The sequence below is a fragment of the Hippoglossus hippoglossus genome, chromosome 22 (genome assembly GCF_009819705.1).
Source record: "Hippoglossus hippoglossus isolate fHipHip1 chromosome 22, fHipHip1.pri, whole genome shotgun sequence".
Taxonomy (NCBI): domain Eukaryota; kingdom Metazoa; phylum Chordata; class Actinopteri; order Pleuronectiformes; family Pleuronectidae; genus Hippoglossus; species Hippoglossus hippoglossus.
The window spans coordinates 21,436,670-21,456,345 of record NC_047172.1 but is presented as its reverse complement, the minus strand read 5'-3'; positions in this window follow the sequence as shown (position 1 = coordinate 21,456,345).

Sequence of the window (19,676 nt, the reverse complement as noted above, 5' to 3'; positions counted from 1 at the left end):
GACTGAAGTGCAATGAGCGCTACGCTTCATTGAGGCAAGGTGGAGTCGCCTAAAACCGAGCACAGTAGATATATATTATAGCTTTGGAATGTTCATGCAGGTGTGGGTTTCAAAATTGGTGGAAATAATAAAGTTGAGTACATAGGCCTACTTTTTTTCGAGGAAATACGGTATTCATACCAGAAACCTCACGTAGCAGCTCCACAACAGACGCACGTGAGAAGGAGCAGATCAACGACGCAGCTGTCAACGGAATGCACACACACCTAATGTGAGTCTACAGCCATGCTAGCAGCACTGTGAGACTGTAGTCTACTTAGGCACAGTGCTACATTAAGCTAAATGCTAATGAAGCATTCGCTCACATACACCCTTTACGTCCATCTGCCCTCACTGAGCCCACGAGACACGCTACACTTTTTAAGGAAGAGGTGAAAATATTTATTAGCGAGCCATTCATAATTCACCAAAATTTGAAGTGCAGCCAAGGACACAGCCGAAGTCACTATTAGAGATTTAAGGCCCCAATAAATTTACAACACATGGCAGGAGGCACGCAACAGCCACCGCCCAGTCTTCTCCACTTTTATGTGTATGATTCATTCAGGGCCAATTATACGGCGAACAACGCGGCACCGCTGCAGACCACAGTCGAGCGCCACTCGCACTGGCAACTTTACACGTTTGCTATTTATCATGAATGACACGGGCGAGATGTCTGCCAACTTCTCTGCTGTCAATTTGCAGAGTAGCATGTAAATATAATTAAATGATGACATAATCACATTATGTAAGAGCCTCTAATGGAGTCTGCAACCTCTTTCAGTTCTCCACATGAACATTGTTGTGTCAGTCGGCGTCAGAAGATGTGGACCACAGCTGAACAGCAGAATTAATGGGGGGAGAGAGGAACAATAAATGCAACACCACAGGCGATGACCCTCCCTGACTTGGTCCGAGGGAGTGTTGAAAGAAATTTATAAAACTGAACGTATGAATGAGCTAATTTCCCATGCCAGGCTAGACAAAGCGAGGATGACGGTGGCGGAGAGAAACGCGCGTCAGAGGCAGAACCATGAGTGGAAGGAAGATGGGGTGCTGAGAAGGGGGGAACACAAGTAAACAGGATTATGAAACAGCCCCTCAGGCAAATGAAGCTCATTGAGAGGTATATCACTGCACACAAAGATGAGTCAGTGCCCTGTGGGTGAGAAACTTGTCCCGCAACTGCAGAAGAACAAGACACAAAAGCTTCTGACTTACTTTTACAAGTTTCTTTTGCTTTTCAGGAATAAACTCCAGCTTCTCATGACACAATTTGCTCATTCAGTGTATCTTTAAAACAGGCCTCCATTATAAATGAAGCCCAGCCTGGTGAAACACCGAGCCAAGTGCCCACCACAAGCTTTAATCATCGCTCCGCCGTTCTTAATAGAGTGATTATTAGCGTGGGGATTAATCGGCTCATTGAAATCTCATGCCGGCCCCCTTGTGATTTACTTCTGTAGGCGACACACAAGTGCACGGAGTGGAGGAGACAGAGCCCGGGGTGGTGGGGGGGAGTAGTCTCCCCCCCCCCACCCCCGTTCGCTCCCCTCCTGATGTGAGAGCGTCTGCTTCACAGAAGCTAACAAGGAGCTCAGGACACTTTAACCAGAACGCTTCATCAGGGTGACTGCGCGAGGCTAGGTGAGGACGAGGAGCGGCAGGGAAAAAAGGAATCGGAGGAGCAAGGGGAAGGAGAGGAGGGCAATTAGCAACCCAGCTAGGAGGCTTCTGAGTCAAAGCTCACAAACAACCCAGAGGATCCGTGGTGCGACATAGTCCCATGCTCTTCTGCTCACAGAAATTCCTGCTGTCGTGTTTGTGCAATAGTTTTGCCGAGGCGCGTAGTGTGGCAGTTTTATGAGGCAATTTTAGTGCGGCTGTGTGTGTGTGGATGGGAGGGAGGGAGGGAGGGGAGGGTTGTGGCCGGTGTAAGATAAATACACCATGTAAGCACAATGCCCTTGAATGTGGCCTTGGACCTCTGTTGCATTTCATCCCCTCCTGCTTCACCAACGATGAGAGATCAAATAACGGCAAAACTAATCACAGAAGTGGCTGTGGTCCACACTTGGTTCTCTCCTCACACAGGAGGGAGATGCAGTGCTATCACAGTCTCTGCTTCGAAATGGCTACAACGGATTTTGGTCGAATGAATTTTGAGAGTGCCTGAACTGAACTGAACAGAAATACTACAATCTGTACAACTGGAGAGCGGACACAGTATTGGTTTTCATTTTTAACAAAATATTTTTTCTGTAATTTGTCTTTTTATATTTACGGCTTAGACCATTGTGTGTTTGTTGATTACAACCATAGACTGTATATAAAGATGAATGATGTGTTTTCCCTCCCCCTGTACAAACATGAAGCTAAAATATCACGCATACAGACGCTGCTATCCTGCCTTTTTTATATTTTAAAGATATTTTTTGTTGGCATTCTGCTGTAATTGAACTAGGGGGTTCCCCGTATCCTAAGCTTTTCTTTTATCTCTTTTTATTAGGAAAAACTTTGATATTCCACATTTCACTCATTCTTTATACATTGTCCTTTTTCTTGCTTTAAGTTTATACATGAACATGAATTAAGTAAAAATGCTGAATAAAAAATGAATAAATATAACAAATTATCTCCATATCCATCCATGCACTTCTATTGATATACATACGTATTTACATACATACAGGAAAATAGACTGAATAATAATAATAATCCAAGTGGATAATCGAGATGTTACCTTGGAAACAATTTATAAAAACAGGACCCACAACATTTTAACATCTTTAGTTTTGAAACAAGGGGCTCTGTGGTCTGTTCTCTCCTTCATTAAGGTCTGATCTAATTGGTGGCATATATTTGATCCAGTTTTCCCAAGCTCCATCAAACTGATCCAGTTCCAGTCCGGAAGCTTTTGATGTAATTTGCACAATAGTCCTCATGGCATTAAGGTCCCGCCGATAGACTCACTCGACCAATCGTGAGTCAGTATTAGCTGTCAATCGTGACATTTCATCCTGTTTATATAGCATGAAGAAACTACTTACCACCAAGCTTATCAGAAACAGTGACACGTGAACATACCTAAGTGAGAAGAAATACCTAAATAAACATCTTTGGGATAAAATGATTTAACTTGCTCACTGACTTCTTGGTCCAGGATTGGTCCATGTCCCGTCCACTAACGTGGAGTTGGCAGATTTATGAACTAGACTTCAACCAGCCACCAGGGGGCGATCCAGATGATTTGGCCTCACTTTTTAGGAGCTGTTATGTTGTACATTCTTTACAGTCCATGATAACATAGACATAAGACATTTATTTTGAATGGAGAGAGTACCAGTATAACTGCAGTATTTTACAGTGTTGCATTATGGGTTATAAGTAGCATTAATATGTGCCTAGGCTTAGTGTTCTTATGTCCATCTATAGGGAATCTCTCAGTGTTAATAACCCTCTAAAGTGTTTGGTTGGTCCAGTTTATCCTGCAGGAGAGTTCGACCGCTGATGTAACATCAATAACTACATGACAAGTGAAAACAAGTGTCTCCCGATGGTTTTACTGCAGAATTCAACCAAGGAGAAAATCTGTGAAACAGACAAAAACTTTCTGTCTGTCACAGATGATGAGCTCAGAAATACTGGTTTATATTTGTGAAGGATGAGAACTGTTTGCAGAATGAGCTACAAGGACCAAGTTTGGGTCACAGTATGTGGACGTGTAATGAGAGATAATTAATGCAGTGTACAACGGTTGTACAACGGTTAGTTAGTTAACATGGATTTCTCCTGCCGAGCGTGCTGTGTGTGTCCTGGGACTTGGCTCACCGGCCTTTCACAGCCAAGTTTTTGCACATTAAAATTCTACAGCAATGCAAAAGTAGCACGCAGCAGTACAGTATGTAATCAACCCTTATAATATCATTATGTCATTATTATTGACGAATGTATACATATGTTGCGAATGTTGTAGTTGGTTGAGTTCATTTGAATTCCCTCCGTAGGCTATACAGTTGGGTACTTTCATCAATTTAAATGTATCTTATGTTAGACCCTGATTATATGTTTTGTGTATTAAATTGAATCCCAAAAAGTAAAAAATAATTATACCTTAAAGCAACACAAGGTTGTTTTTATACCTTAAAATGACATCTTGAAATTTTTGATGGTACACAAACTTGTCTGTCATCACCACAGCGCCCCCTGGAGGCCTAGGAGTGCACTCTGTGACTCTGGTGTCCCGTGCTGGAACGTTATGACCTGCTGTACAGCATGCGTCACACACCAGAGCCAAAGGTAGCAGCTATTAGAGACAACTAGCTCCTCACGTTCAGCAGAGCCTCCGAAAAAAAACAAAGAGGACATTGTCGCAGGAAATGAAGAAGGGGAAAAGTGATGGAGTAAGAAACAGAACAAGAGTGAATATCGGGGCATAAATGACTCACTGGGGAGAGCTAAAAGTTGCCAAATACGCAAGACAGATGCCGATGTTCTTGTTATTGGACTAATTAGTCATAGGTTTAGCTTCTTCGCTTTGTCTTGTGCTGTTCTGCTTCATGTTGGTTTGTGTAAGTGAAGTTGTTTAACATCAGAAGCAGGTAAACCCATTTCGATAGAGGTTTAGCGGCAAGTTAGCCAAATCATTCTTTGTGATTTGATAAATATCATGCTCAGACATCATTAACTGTGACGTCTGAGAACAGGTAGGCTACCTGTTGGCTGTGTTAGCTTGTTGTCTTGTATGCTACTGTCCTACTCTGAGTCGAGTTCAGTGAATGTGTAAGTGACTACTGCCAGAGCCCAAAAAGTCGACATGGTTCTTTGGCTTCTGATGTTGCTGGTTTCTTCCTCCGTCCGCTTGTCAACAAATGGACGTGTGTACATCTGTGTTCACGGGAAGGCTAAGGCCGCAACTCATATTTACGTCAGTGAATTACGCATCCCACCTGTAGGGGGAGTAGTCTGGCATTGAGGGGCTTTAATGAAGTGGAGTAGAAATACAATCTAGAAAAAAAAAAAGAACTGCAGGACTACCTCAGAAGTACTTTGGTACTTTGTTACTTTCCACCACTCCAGCTGTATTTGCAGATATAATCCTAATCAGAACAATGTTAACCTCGTGGGTTAATATACAGGAAGTAATCTATACAAGTCCATTTGACTTTATGTTGTTAAACTGATCAATACACAGGATACTTTATGGCGAAAAAAGATGAATGAATGGAAGGATTGACTAATGGATCAATACTACACAAATTTCTATAGGAAAACCTTGACCAACTACAGCTTTTATTACTCCTGCCCCAGTTATTTCAGAGCAGAGGTTTATGTGTTAAGATGTTTTAACTGCTGCTGGGCTGTTCCATTGTGACCACAGGCCCTCCAGCCTTAATAATAAAGCACACTGTCTGCCTAATTCATCACGGATACAATGCAGACTGTATCAGCAGCAAAAGCCTCCTTGCTGTTTTCGAGAACAGCCTTAATATGTTACCTCAAACACAGTGGGTACTTCTGTGGTTTCACATTATTCATTCAGAAAAATGAATCACCAGACAACAGGGTGCCAGAAAACATTGGAGCATAGGCATATTGAGATTTGTCTAAAAAGACAGAAAGAAAAATTACCATTTAGAAAAATAACTGATGGATATGTATATACAGTATATGCATACGGATGTGTATTTACATACGTATATTTATATGACAGACTGTAAAGATAGAGGACATGATAGCTCCACTAAAGAGAAGCCAAAGTGTCTTGATCGCCACCTGGTGACTGGCTGCAGTATGTGTCATAAATCATTGTCAAAATACACATCACACTTTTTTTCCCCTCAAAGATGGTCTCAATCACTTTAGGTAGTTCTGATTCCACTGAGACTGAGTGGTGCTTGTTATTGGTCAATTGCAATTTAATTGGCGGGACCTCAATGTCGCGACTCAATCCCCCGATCGCTGCTGTTCAGACTCTGGCTCCAAATTATGTTATTGGCACAAGATGGCAGCATTTGTATCCAGAATGTTTTGGCTCCATATTTTGGGATAGTGGGAAAATATGGAATCATGTCATCCATCTTTATATACAGTCTAGTATATAACCATCCACTGTATAGGCCCAGTAGCGCAGCTTTTATGTCATAACGAGGGTTTTGTAATGAGTTTCCTGCAAATAAATAATTGTTTGTCCTTGTTTTGCAGAATCAACCCCGGCCAGAACAACAGTGTTTGTCAGTGCATTCCAACCACAGATTAAACTACTTGGTTTATAGCTCTGAGATCAGCTGTTTCAGTCAAGAATGAACTTTGTAAACTGAACTCTTCAGACAATGAGGACAAGTATCTCTTAAACGTTCAAAAACGGATTAAAGGCCACATGGTGGAAGTACACACAAGCTGCGCGGGTGCAATCCCGACCATTCACCCTTAAGTAAATAGGCAAACAGTTGCTTATTTGCACATTTTGCAGTTAGGGAGCAACATTAGCATTCATGTGAAGTCAAGTTTGTCTTCGACTGATGAATGTTAGCAGTTTTTTTAAATGTTGCCCCTAAAGTTCTAAAAAGTGTTATATTTACCTCCACCAACCAAGTTAAGTTTCAATCCATTTTTGGCATGTTCCAGGATTTTAGTTTTTTTCACTTTCTTAAACATTCTCAGGGTGTAATGCATGGATCTTTGTAAAAAGAAATCAGGCATATTGAGGGGACCAATATCTATGAGTGTGTACAATTTGTAGTAGATCCAAATATAAATCTGGATCTTATAGATTTAAATATATTAATATTCATGGGGGGTAGGATTTATCAGTTTAGCTGAGATAACATAGATTCAGTAGGGAATCAACAGTTTATTTATATATATATATACATATATATATATATTAGAATAGTTTTAGAAGTAAGTCCTAACAAACAGGAGAGATCTGCTGTTATATTTAAGGGAACTATTGGGCCTTAGCAGAGGTGTGCACTCTACTGAGTGTCATTCTAGTTTTGTATTTCTTTTTTTTATTGCATTCACAAGTTATTTGTTCACATAAGATACTTAATTGCAGCACACAAAATTATCACCTTTCCATATTTTTTGCCTCCACCGACAAAATCTATTTCTGCTAAATGCTGCACTGTGTCCACCAGCTACTCACTAACAGATGCCTGCTGCGTGAGAAAGAACCAAGACGATATAGTTAAGAGCTGGAAAGTCGGGTGATAATAATACTAAATGGGTTCATCACTAAAGGCAAACCCTCTAACATTACACATACATTTGATCCATGGTTAGCATTAAAATATTGATTATAGCCCTTTGAAAGTGCAGAGCCTGGAGGTAAAGGAAGAGAAAGTTAATTTATGTGCACATTTTAATACATCCTGCTCTCATTTAGCTTAACCTAAGACTCAAACAGCATTAGTCTTTAGTGAGTCACTGGTGGCTCACTGCGGCTCACTTGGATTCAATATAGCTTTATTTTGATCTTGGTCTTAGATATGTAGTTTTCAGATATTTAAACATTGTGTTATCTTACAGCCCAAAACCTTTTTGTGAGCCTAACAGTGAGCGTCCACTTTTAGAACAGCTCTGGTTCTTGAAGTAAATTCCATTTTATGTATCTTTTGACGTTTTAAGACGTTTGAAAACTCATAAAAACAGTTTTAAGTCTGGATCCAGGCCGACTGTCTATGAGATGAATCGTGACCATAAAACATCGGAAAATAGGAAAACGGACAAAATGTACAGAACTAGAACTACGTATTCCATAGACCATTGTGAATGATCCAACGGCTTTCAGCGCTTCTTCCTAAATGCAAGCGTGTGTTGCCTTTACTCATTTCCTCATCTTTAAACAAACTGCAGAAAGTTAGAAAGCGAACTCATGGTCCTCTATGGTAAAGGTAATGTAACGCTGAACGATCCGATCGTAGCTGACATGATGAATTTATTACACCTAAGGATACAATATAATGAATGAATGAATGGGATTTTCAATTGTGGAACTCTATATAAACATAACAATCCAGAGGACTTCATGCATGTTTCCATTGTTTCCCTCTTTAAATGTCGACCTCTACAAACCTGAAGGAGTCAAAATCTAAGATATGATAAATGAAGAGCATAAACTGGTGATTTGTGCGCTCAAATTGTTAAATGAGAGGAACTTTTTTCCCCCCTGCACTACACCTCCAGAGCTTAAGGGCTCATAAAAATTTAAACATCTTCATTTCCACGGCAAACCCAATCTGCTGATGAAGATCATGTGATGTGACCGTAGGAACTAAAGGGAGCAATAAGGGGACAGGGAAATGAGATTGTTTTTAACAACGTGGTTAAGGTCATGATTAAATAAAATGACCTTCCTCCTGAGAGGCTTTTGCAGCACTATAATCAAGACGTCGCTGTACTCCTGCTCTTTTACATCTCCAAAGAAAATACCCACAATGTAACTGAGTCCTTATGATTTTAAAAGGCTGTGAATCTGAACAGAATGTTGACTGTAAGCAGCTTAAGGCAGCATCAGCTGAATTGTTACCCTCTTTGTTCATTGTTTCATTGCAGACGACCGAATCTCTGCTTCAATAAGGTATTCGGGAAGTATGGTAATGTCTCGCATATGTGGGATTTGCAGCGCATTAGCACAAAGTTTCATGGGATTTCTTTTTTTTTTGCAAGGGCGCACACACACACACACGCACACACACACGCACACACACACGCATTCATAAGTGAAAGGACTGACAAGTAATGCTAAATGCCAGCCAGGTGGTCAGCTTCAGGCAAAGCTGAGGAAAAGGTTTTCCCTGTCAGAACAATCCCTCGTCCAGACTTCAGGCAGCAGCACATTTAAATGGCTTTCAATTAGACTTCCTGCAGCTGTGCCTTCCTGCCTGCCTGCCACTGTTTATTCTCACATGATAATCTATGGAGCACTCGCTCACAACATGCCAATTGTTTTGCAGCCCTGATATTCACTTAGTCTACACATATCTGAGCAGGCAGTTTCATATTAAGACGCCGCGCAGACTCCTGGTGAGGAATAAAAGCGGGAAAATGAGCGATGGCTCCGACATTAGTCTGTGAAAATGGGGCATGAATGTCTTTATGAGATTTGCCTAAACGCCTCCAAATATATGCAAGGGAACGTAATATTGTTAAAATTGTGTGCTCATCTGGGCACGACCCCTAAATGTGGGTCAGATTTTGAACACTGAGCTAAATTTATTCTGCAGAGAGCAGGTTTAGGATGCGTATCCAAGAGCGCAGGTATAGCAAATAGGAAGGTTTGGGAAACAAGGGAGGCAGAGGGAATCACATGAGCCAAGACTAATACACAAACCTAAAAGAAATTGAAACATTGCAACACAAGGTCGGTTGATTTGAGGGCCACATCTGCTTTTACTAGTGGCAATTTGAAGAAAACAAGTTACTGAAACAAAGGCAATTTCTTTTATGCCGGCTCTGGAGGGCCAACACGCGCTGTAGCCCCCTACACCGGCCCGTCTGTCTCCTTTGTCTGCAGGAGAGTTCCTCTAACTGCATTTGGACAGTTGCTGCTTATTAGCCACATATTCCTGCATCTACATTTTTGCAGTTGTTTCTTGCGAGGAGGAGTAATGAGAACTCCCAGTTATGCATACTAAACAAAGCTGCCTGTAGACGAACAGGACGCATCACACACACACACACAGCGGCAGCTACACGTCCTGTTATCAGAAAATGGGAGAGACGGAAAGAGAGGAGGAAATAAACTGATGCCTCTCCCAAGAAGAGAAAGAGGAGTGTGCGTTGAAGATACACAGCAGAGTAGCGTTCCTGCAGTCTATTTTTGGCTCTCGCTTCCCCCCCGCGCTCCGCCCCAAATGCTACCCTGCTCTGAGATTTTCATTTTTTAACTGGAGTCATTGATATAAGGTTTGCTCTTTGCAAGGACTCAATAAATGTGCAGATGTTGTCTTGAGCTCACTTCCTCTTGTCGTCCTCCTCACTGTAACCATCCTCAACACTGTCCCTCCCACTGCTCCCCTGACACTGGATAATTCACTATTAATTCACCTCTAACCTCTCCCCCCCCTGTGATGTATGTCACAGAGTCAAATGCCAGGCGCACCTCATGCTCCCTTCAGCTCATACATCATTATCAACCTGACGTCCCGCAGCGCAGCGCAGGATCGTATTGACAAGTGGCCGGTGAAAAATCACCCGTGGGCCCCGATGGCGTCCTCTCCTCTCCCCTCCCCGCTCCATCCTTTTCCTGAGAGGCCTGATATGTGAAGAAGACTGAATCGCCGCTCCCCCTCCAACCATCCAAGCAGCCATGCATCTACCCAGCCGCACATGTGCCCAATCTCCTATTCCAGGGTGGGAATTCATCAGACGTGGCGCTGAAGTCGATCCGCCAATGGCCCATTAGGCTCCGGCAGGTCGATGGTTAACTAATTGAGGAGAGGTCCAACAGTGAATTCTTCCCCCCTTTCGCACGTTCCATAGCTGCAGCTGCATGATCAGTCAGAGATCCTATAGAGTCTGCCGCTGCTACCTGGATTGACCTGCATGACTGATGCATTGAATGAATAAGATATTTGATGTTATGAATCAAGAGGATCTGTCTCTTTTTCCGGCGTATTTGTTTATGCAAGGATAAGAGCGAGGGGAAGAAAACACTTGGTGGCTGCTGGTGGCTCAGAGGATCTCAGGTGAGCTGCAGGTGTGCACGGCCTCAGATCAGCGGTGTGTTCACAGCCGGGTGATGAATGATCCTTGAACTAAACGCATTCCCGTGCACAAAGGCAGGACTGTACTCATTGATAATGGCATATTATAAGAAAACGCCGGCGAGCCTGTGAAAAATGTGTTTTTATAGATGGAGGGATAAGCCTCAACATGAAGAAAGCTGCATGCGGAATCTTTAAGCATATTAAACCGTAGAGATCTAATCCCATGCCTGATGATAAGCACCCCAAGGTATTGTTTGTGCATGTGTGTGTGTGTGTGTGTGTGCTTGTGTGTGTCCTTTTGTCAGAACGTGCCTGAGCTGCTTCCCATTTGGACCTACATCCTTTTCATTATTTTTGGAGGCCTCTGGTTGTAAAAATTCATTTTCTGGGAAAGATGAATTTCTTTGGAAGTGGTCAGCTTGTCAATTTCAGCTTTTTTTTTTCTTTTTCCGATAAAACCCAAAAGTATAGCGGAACGAACATATGCAATGAATTCATTATGAGGTGCCCAGCCAACAGGATAAAGCGATAAGGCAAGCACAAACGTATTCGAGCTTCTTAGACTCGCTCTGAGCCTTAAGGGGGGGAGATGGTTTTTGTAAAGAAATGGGTTATGGAGCTCAAATGATAAAAAGCTCAAACGTATCATTTTCCAATCTATTTAGTCAAAATAATCAAGTCATTTGCGATGAAGAAGATTAATGAAATTGTGTTGCAGTAGAAGTACAGTATACTGCACCAAATGTTTGATTAAAAATGTCTGATGTTAAAATGAAATTATCCTTCCTCAGAAGAGTAATGCATTTATTTAAATGCATATCTGAGCATGGTTCACTCCCCACTCTACAAAATAAGGGTTCCAGAATTTAAATATTGGAATTCAATCAAGCTGCAGGACTTGTAATTGACTAAAAATGAAAGAACTTGTTTCAACAAGGGCTCAATTACTGAACTTTCTGTCCTTGGATTGGCTGAAGTCCTGAGAACAATGAATCCTAAACTCCCCATAATGAAACTTCGTAGACAGACTTATTAGACCATTAGATACTATGATAATCAGTCGTCTGAATTCACCCTGCATCAGCCTCACAAAGTTTCTAACAGAAACCAAAGTTCTGAATTTCATTTAAATGTCTCATATTTTATTAATTTCCATTTTAGTTTATGATATAGTTCGATGACAATTTCTCTAAATTTAATTTCCCGACATGAAAGTACTCTTGAACGGACTAAACTAAAATAAAATACAAGTTCTTTTGGCCAGCAACCTGACTGCTTTGGTTCAGTGTTGTGTACAACCAGCACATGGTGGCAACCTATAATCAACGTCATCAGTCAACCAATGGGCCAATCATCGCTATTCAGTGTCAGAAAATAAAAAAAGATTCAAGTGTAACTTCACCCCTGGAAATTCAAAAAATGCCTTCAGAACAAAGTGCTGAGAGGTGAAGCTGAGACAGGCTTACCACCCCCCCCACCCCCCCCACCCCCCCCACCCCACCCGCCACCCGAACCCACACACTCAGTTCTCAAGCTACGTTATCTAGGTTGTCTGAGCTATGAGCAACAACATCAGTAGCAGCACACACGACAGAAGCAGCGAATGAAGTAGAGGCTACTTGTCTCCGGAGTCCCTGGCGTTAAGACCACGGCCATTCTGAGCCGTTTGAACCATCAGCACAGGCGGCCAGCGCTGAGGCAGCCTGGGCCAAACCACTTCTGAGGAGCGCGGTGTTCCAGAGTCATTGAGGTTGATAGCTGGCTTTGAACAGCCACCTGTGTCAGTGGTTCGAATGGCGTGTGTGTGTGTGTGTGTGTCTGAGGACATGGAGGGACAGGAGAGGATGGGCGATGTCTCTGAATGGAGACAAACTGGTGGTTTAGTTCCACCGTAGACTTGGAAATAGTGCCTATTTCTGAATTCCCACTCACGAGCCGTCGTTAGTGATGGGTGCCACCCACCTTCGTCTAAAGCGTGAACTTTTTATTATATTTAAATGTCAATGACGCGGGGACGTCCCAAACAGTTGACTCTTAGTAAGCATTGGCCCTGAAAATGTTCAAACCATAAATGTAGATTCTTTTATTGATATGGTAATAAAAGTGATATTAAAATCATTGAAAACATTGTTTGTATTCCATCATGGAAAAGTCGTATAAATTAGTATATGAAAAAAACACATTTAAGTGTGCAGAATTAATACAACATTAGTTCATATACATTCAAGATTAACAGACTAATGACATTTATGTGTAAGTGAATCTAAAATTGGGGGCGTACGAGGACATGGACAACCAGGCCTTGCATTCATTTAGCTATTACAAGAAATGTTAATATTACTGTTATCAGGTCCATGCATGATCAATTCAATAATACAGAAGTAAAAGATAAAAAACAACAACTCTGTAAAGATGTCCACATCCAGAACTCAAAGTGAAAACATGACTCGACAAAGCTCCTCCACAGACACTGAAGACACGATACAACTGTTTGAACTTGTAGTGAACACAACTCCCACAGACTAGTGCAAATAAATGTGTCTTTAAATGCATGCCTTCATTCATGCTATTCAAGTTTGACCGGATTTACATCTTATAAGCTGTAATTAGAAATAACCAGGGGACAAGCAGGTGTACGTTGCCATATGTCCGGATGCAGACAGAGGCAGAGTCTGTCTTATGTCTGGTTTAGATGGAAGACGGTGTTTGGCAAACACGATGCACTGTCGGGGAACAGAGAGAATTTTCAAACAGCCGAGGCGGCGAGGAGCAGAATTTGTCCGGTCAAAGGAGTCAATGTGAAAACAGGACTTTGTAAACCTGCAGCCTTTTTATTATTTGTACGGATTAACCATTTATAACACTTATAACACTAATAATTCAGTTACCTTGCTGAGGGAAGGCTGACAACAGAACGCAGCCTTTACAAAGACTAATGTGTGTCATTACTGTAAGTGTGGCCACTTTTCACTTCTTTGTCTGAATTGAATTGTCTGTAATGCAGGGAATTGTTGAACATCTAATCTGACATTTGGCAGGTGGAAGTTTTCCCACCGACAGGGTGACGAGGCCGGACTGAGTCTCGTCCATTACTCCAATTATCACTGTCGTTCCAAAATGTTCTAGATTGTTTTTTCAGTTTTTCGTGTTTGTCAGGTAATTCACACAGAGTTATGCTTCTGGGACATGGGAAGAACTTCTATGAATCAGCATGGCTGGTGACACGCTAACTGCCTGCCTAGAGTCAGGCTCAACCCTTGCACTGCTTTGATTAATGTGAGTGTTGGTCATGCAGAGGGCTCAGTGGGCCGCAGCTAAAACGCTGACATTTTTCAAGTCCACTACCCGGGGAATTGCCACTTATCAAAAGTTCACCCCCCACTGCAAACACTGTAAGAGATGACCGCTCCAAACTCTTATTACACCTGTCAAGAGGAAACTCTCCAAATCTCCAACGCTCTCCGTGCAAAAGCTCCTTTATTTTCCCTCCTATTTTCTTCAAAAGCCTTATTTCTTTTCCTCAACTCGGCAGGTCCGGGGCTTGATTTATGGAACTAAGAGAAAAATGTGGTGTGAATGCTAAAGGGAGCGGGACTGTCACCTCCGCGTTGCAAAATGTATGGCCGTGGCTGAGCGAGACTCGGCAGCTCTTTCCTCAATCATCGCAGACGAGCGCTGTGCATTCGCGGCAAGCCAAAACAGACAGAAGATAAAAATGGCCACAGAGCTGTGAGAGAGGAGAGACTTGGACTGACAACTCTGGAGGAGTGGTTTGGAATTTTGTTTTTTTCATTTAATATCGGCGATAGACTGCAGAGCGTTGATGGCACATGGTGAGAGTGGATGGACCAGGCCATGAAGCACGATGATGCCTGGCTGAAAGGGGTCACTAGTTACAGGCATACTCCGTGTCTGATTTATGAGGTTTACCGCGCACCATGAGAAGTAGCGCTTGAGGGGGGAAGGGTCTTTGTAAGAACCTATCTGTCTGTAATTTATCACACTACCACTCCCCCCTCGCAAACCTTTTTTTCTCCGCACGCAGACCAGTGAGCTGGATACCAAACAGGGTTAAGATTAAATGGACACTACAGCTGGTCAGTGTTCTCAATGCAACAGCTGTGGTGGGGTTGATGGGTGTCCAGGCTTTGGTTCACTTTACACCAAAATGACGGAAAAGGGGGAATAAGTGATCGATCAGAAAGTAATTAAGTCGGTTGTCTGGTGGCCATGCCTCTGATCAGGATTACAGCCAGAGCTGTTTACACGGGGCAGTTCAACTCAGCCCACACATACTTCCTCCATCTCTCCCTCTTTAACCTGCAGTGCTGCACATTAATTCATCCGGATCACAATTACGACACATGAATATCATTTCATCGGAATCAATTTTGCGTGGAAAATGGAAATCAAGCTCTGACGCTCGACTTTGGGTTTTTGCTATTGCCTTGTTAGACAATAGTTAATGTGGCTCTGCACCCAAAATGATCAAACGATAACATTCAGCCACACACCAGCTGAAAAGCTCCTCTCCCTCACCTTGACTCACGCCTTTATACCTGGCGGAGTCTCTGGTATCGATGTACGACATCATGCATAGAAATGGAGCAGCCGTTTCAACATTAACATCGAACCAGCGGCTCGGGCCCCTGCGAGCACAGCCTTGCAGATTAGATATTAAATGGAGTTCAGTGTGTCTGTGTCACCGTTTCTCCCGAACGTGTTCCTCACCGGCGCCGCTCGGTCCCACCTACACCTTTTTATGATTCCTCACCTTCTCGGGAAAATGAATAAAACTAATTGTCCAGAGTAATGTGTTCAGAGTTTGGATAGAATACATGATGAATACCGACAAAAGGTTGTTCCATGATGTGATCCTGGTTTTGTTTTGTGTGTTGATCCAACACAGGTCAGAACAGTGGATGCAAACTTACTGAAGTCATGTATCATGATAATTTTTCATAGGCTTCACTTATGTTATTGCGCAACAGACATAAATAGAAGAAAACACTTCATTCAATTAATTCATTCTTTCATCCCTCGCTTACACATTCAATGACTGACAATGAGCAGGCTGGAGAAAAATCTTGGAACATAAATGAACAATAAAAAGAGATGCTCTGTCAATTACAACTACTACAACAGCCAGTATTTACAGCAACATGAGGAAAAAGAGCAATCAAGAACCAAACATAACATCAAGTCATTATGTTCATTATGCATTTACTTATATAAATCCACCCTAATCCACCCTGTGGAGAGATAAACAGTTTTACTTCAGACTTTGAAATACACATCTGCTCTGTGCATATGATGCTTTAAATGAAATTTCCATCTATGGTCCTCATCCTGTGATCAAAGAATGAACAACTTTTGGAAATACTCAAATTTGTCGGTATATACCTGTAACTAAATAGTCCTGACTTAATAATCAGTCTGTTGCTTTGCCTTGAATCCACTGTATTTACAATTCTCACTGCTCCTCTCTATAGTACATATATATAGCTTTATGTTACTAGTGTATATGTTGCCCCACATATGGCAGCAGGAAATGAACAGGGCAGAGTTCTCATTGGCTTGTGATGTAACACAGACTTAATTTCATACAGAAATATTGTCATGATCTGCTCCTTCCCTGGATGTATGCATGGGCCTTGTTGGAATAATTTGTTTTATTTTGAAAAAATTACATTCTTTCTGTGCCTGCCGTTGTTTTACTTCCTCCTCCAGTGTGTTTCCTGATTAACTGCTCCGCCCTAATGTGTTTCACCTTTGTCTCGTCAACTCCTTCGCCTCCCTGTTGCCTTGAGCTCTCTCTCAGTTCTCTCGTGTTACCTGAGTCTGATGAGTTTGGATTACTTACTTTGCATCTTGTTTTGACTGCCTGTCTTCCACCTGGAAGACTTATAAACCTGCATTTGGGTCCTAAAATCGTTCAAATTAAACAAATACTCCCAGACACTCTGTTGTTACACGTGCAAAATGAAAGGACGATGTCAGTTCTGTCATCTAACATTAAATGAGAAATTCTAATTTCAGACGATAAAATAAGACCATATAACATTTCGATCTCTAGACAATGGAACTTTTCTTCTTTTATTTTAAAATAACAAAGAACAGAAACTGAGTTCTGTTCAAGTTTAAATAGCCTTTACTTTATTTTCATCACAAACCATCTTAATCATTTTCATTCCTTTCTACTAAAGCTTTTAATTCGTCTCCTGAACCAAAAAAAAGTGTCATCTGCAAATAACACATCTGCAAAATCTATGACACACATGTCATGTGTTATTTTCAATTTCATTCACATCTCCAAAGAAATTATACTTCAATATCTTACCAGCCCCATTCCATCTATTAGCCCATCATCATGCTTTTAATAGAAATTTCATGGTTAGAGACACATTGACTAACTAAATTAATGCATCACGTCAAGTTTTTTTTTAACCCTTGTTTTTGTCATTTAAGAAATTGCAGAGTAGTGAAAATACAGGTTTATAAAAGAAATTCCAGTATTGATTTCATTTTTTATTTCTCTTCTTTCATAATTGCCTATTTATTGTTTTAAATCTTTTACAGCGTTTAATTTGAAAATTATTTTTCAAGTTTGTTTTTCTTTTTGTAAGCCCCTCTGTTATCCAAGACTTTTTATAACTACATGCAATGTTGGACAGTGATAAATGGCTGTTTACTGCTTCATTAATTCTGACCCTTACATGTCTGTTTCAGATCCCCCCCACCTTATTTTTTTTGACACAATTAATTGTGACTAAGCAAAAGTGGTGTCGTATATTATTAACTACAGCCTTTTTCTACAGTGTTCTGCATGACATTTATACAATTATTGTTGATTAATGTTGCACAAATCATGGTTATTCTACTGGGTTTGGTGATGAAGCAGGAGAGGGCGAACATGGAGAAAACAAGGTTTCAGCTCTGTTGAACACAAATACACTTGTGTGTGGATGTATACACATAACCCCATCCCAATAAAACCAATACCACCTTGTACAATCACTGCAATAAAGTGCAGGCTAACGAAGAACCAAAGCCTCTGTCAAGGACAATTCCATTATTGGGAAGTAATCATGCAGGCAATGATCAATCATTAATAAATATATGAATAATTCATTTACTACCAATGCATCTCAATTAACCCCTAACACACTGAATCGGTTGTTTCTCAATCAGGAAAGAAAGAAAGTAGTAATCGGTAATACATTTGTAACAAAACAGCAATTAATGGTTCTTTATTAGTGAGAAAGAATGGTGCAGAGCTACAACTATTGAATTGAGTCCTTAATGTTAATAATTAATCACAAGATCGCATCAAGTGTATATCCCTGCGATATAAAAGGTAGAGGGGCACCGCTGCAGTGCAGAGCAGTCAGCTGTGGCACGCTCCCCTGTTGATGGGAATGAACGCAGCAGGCATGTAATAATAGACATTTTCATACAAATGCAGAAACTATAACCAGTTCATGAGCCCTAATGCATTGGCTGCACACTCCTCAGCTCTGTTTGCTCTTTACTGGGAGGAATCCTTCGACGAACAGGTGGTGTCACGTCAGTGTTTCCACATTTCAAAGAGAAGCATCAGTTTTGTGTTTAGGAGAAAATGGTGGAAGAGGGAGCTGGTCTGAATGACCATCACAGCTGAACAGATCCTTCTTTTCTTTCTCTATTCGTCACAAATCCCATTGTATTTTCAGTTATTAATTTACACACACACACACACACACACACACACACACACACACACACACACCTCCAAATACAGCTCATTGGGGACCCCAAATGATTTCTTAAAAATTGGTTCTGTTTTCATCATTTCCATAACTTCATTCCTTTCCTGCCACTACTGTGGAAATCACTGAACAAGTACGCAGCATTACAAAAGAATAAAGACTCAGCAAATGTGGATTTTAAAACTCTTTCTCAATGAGAAGCCGTTCACCTTCAGCTGAACACAGAAGAAAAGCGTTTTACCGACACTTTCTCCGAGCAGGGCTCATGAATTTGATCATGCAGATGACTACCTATACACTACTGTGGTTATTAATCGTTTTAGACGTTCGTACAAAGGGACTGAGTGTCTGATCCTATTAGGAATAGCAAAAGGTGAAGGGGACACGTAGGTCTGCACTGATCAAACCTTTCCTCAACTCTGTGTATCTTACTATGGGAAAGTATGTCTAAATTTTTTCTTCTGCATTTCGGTTTATTAGCAAATTAAATGATTTACAAACAGTGTGAACCTCACAACATTTGGATTCCTTTTTATCGATGTTTGGCCTCAGGTCTGACAAACTGCCCCTCACTCTCCATCTGGTGAGACATTTGACACTGGGAAAAGTAGGTTATAGGTCAAACACATTCTTAAGATGTTTTGTTCTTTTGAATCTAATGACACGTTTCCGAAATACATGTCCTTTGTATTTCGGTTTGTTATCAAATTTGTGGTAATGGTTTTATCCACGTGGGGAAAAAAAAACATTCATTCAGCACACAAACTAATCAAGCATATTAACTAAACTTCAAAATAAAAGTTCACTTATTTACTCTGTAAGTTCCCTAAACTGCCTCAGTTTCAAGACTGTAGAATCTGATTTTTTTCTTCTTCTTCTTCTAAGAAAAATTACTTTAACTTTAGAGTACACAGACTTATCAAGATTCTGTGATTCCTTAACTCTGTGAAGTTCACACATGGCCCCAATCCTCCTCCTCTGTAGATAAGGCTCTAATGAGACACTGTAAAAAAAATCCACAGCAATTAGAGCATTAATGGATTTGTCAGTGAAACGAGGATTGTGAATTATACCACATGTGTATGTGTTGACGCCATCTAGCGGGTGTCTCAACTTCGTTTTGGCTCAGAGAGAGAGAGAGAGAGAGAGAGAGAGAGAGAGAGGTGGTTGC